The sequence below is a fragment of the Oncorhynchus nerka genome, linkage group LG28 (assembly GCF_034236695.1).
Source record: "Oncorhynchus nerka isolate Pitt River linkage group LG28, Oner_Uvic_2.0, whole genome shotgun sequence".
Taxonomy (NCBI): Eukaryota; Metazoa; Chordata; class Actinopteri; order Salmoniformes; family Salmonidae; genus Oncorhynchus; species Oncorhynchus nerka.
In genome coordinates this window covers 26,952,516-26,954,718 of record NC_088423.1, presented here as the reverse complement: position 1 = coordinate 26,954,718, position 2,203 = coordinate 26,952,516, and positions in this window count along the sequence as shown.

Here is a 2,203-nt window from a genome sequence, read left to right as displayed (position 1 = left end):
TATAGAGGGTGGTGCAGATGATACTGCGTCTAGTCAGGTTATTCTAGTGGATGAGGAGAGTATAGTGGGGAAGTGTAAGAGATTAGGGGGGGAGGAGGAGGGTGTCAAGAGGAAAAGGAAAAAGGATGTGGATAAAGGTACCATGGAAATGTTGCCTGTTGCTGTGGGTGAGGCCCTAAACAGAGAGAAAGGGCAGGTGGTCAGGGTGGGAGATAGAGAAGAGGAGGAAAGTGAGTCTGAGGAAGAGGATGAGGAGTTATTTTTTTCAGACTCCTCTTCAATTGGCCCGGAGCTGACAGCCAGTCAACCAGAGGGGTCTAAGTACACGTTGAGAGAACTGACAAGGTTCCTGAATGAGACTAAGGGGAAAAAAGTTCATCTTGAGACTTTTTTTCCTGATCCTAGAAAGTTTGTAAGATCAGTACAACATGCTATGAGAAATGAGGGGCATGGTGTCCTCTCACCCAGGAAACGGTTTAGGTTGAGGAAGTGGGTCACAACAGTACGTAAAGGTTTACCTTCAGACACTGTTTAAATGTTTAATTTCTTACTGACACTGGGGCTTTTTGAGCTTTGCTATTGGTCTATTTCTCTGCTGGCTTTTCTCCCACTTCTTATGGAGACTCTTCGGGTAGGCTCGCTCAATATAAATGGCGCCAGAGATGCGGGAAAGAGGAGTGTGTTGGGTGAATATGTAAAACAAAAAAAGTACAGGTGTTGTTTCTGCAGGAGACGCATAGTGATGTGGTGAATGAAGTTGATTGGGGGCTCTGGTGGAAAGGGGCAAGTGTGTTGAGCCATGGGACAAATCTTAGTGCAGGGGTGGCAGTCCTTTTTGCACCGGGTCTGGCTGTAAAAATTTGCTCCTCAAAGGAGGTGTGTAGGGGTAGGTTGCTTGTTGTTAAAGCAGAAATTAACAACATGGTTTTTGTCTTTATAAATGTGTATGCGCCTAACACAGGGAGAGAAAGAGGGGTTCTATTTGGGAGTCTTAGACAGGAACTCTCACAAGTAGCGCCTGAGGAGACGCTGGTGATCGGAGGTGACTGGAACTGTACAATGGATTTTACGAAAGACAGAAATGGGGAAGAGCCTCATTCAGTGTCAGTGGGAGTGTTAAGGGACATCTTTAATCAGTTTGACCTAGTGGATGTTTGGAGAACTAAACATCCAAACATAAGACAGTATACGTGGGTGAAGGTTTTTGGGGCTAGGGTGAGTGCAGCTCGACTTGATCGTTTTTACATGTCCAGGAATCAGAGCAATAGGCTGCTGGGTGCTACCATTCTCCCAGTGGGGTTTTCGGATCACCACATAACCATGGCTCGGCTGTCTATTTCACCGGGGCCCCGGCAGGCATCTTATTGGAAGTTCAATGTAAAGCTCTTACAAGATGCCACCTTTTGCTCAGGTTTCCAGACTTTTTGGGAAAGATGGGGGCAGCGAAGAGAGGAGTATGAGTCTCTGAGTCAATGGTGGGATGTGGGGAAAGTGCAAATTCGGCTTTTCTGTCAACAGTACACAGCTCTCTCATCCTCAGGGGCTAGGAGAGTATTGGGGGAACTAGAGCGGTGTATTAGTGAGATGGAGGTAGAGATGGTGGGGCAAGGCAATGTAGGCCTCCAGGCTAACTTAGCCGAATTACGTAGGGACCTGGGCAGTTTTTTCCAGGTTAAAGCAAAGGGAGCACTTGTAAGAGCTAGGTTCTCCATGCTCAAGGAGATGGATGCTCCCAGCTCCTTCTTCTTTGGTTTGGAAAGACAGAGCAGTGAAGCCAAGGGTATGCATTGTCTACGGCTGTCTGATGGGCGGGTGACCACTGTGGTGGGGGAGATGCGGGAGCGGACTGTGGAGTTTTATACTGAATTGTATAGGGCAGAAATGTGTGATCCTATGTGTGCTCAGGTCTTGTTCGCAGGACTCCCTAAGCTCTCTCGGGCACAGAGGGATGAAATGGACATTCCTCTGTTGTCACATGAACTGGCAGAGGCAGTAACCCAGATGTCCCCGGTCGTGCACCCGGGGTCGATGGACTTCCAGTGGAATTTTACAAAAATTCTGGGGAACAATTGGACAGGATTTCTTTTGCGTGTTGCGTGAATGCGTCGGGGTAGGAGAGTTGCCGATGAGCTGCCGTCGGGCGGCTCTGACTCTCCTGCCCAAAAAAGGGGACTTGTGTGAACTTAAGAACTGGAGGCCTGTG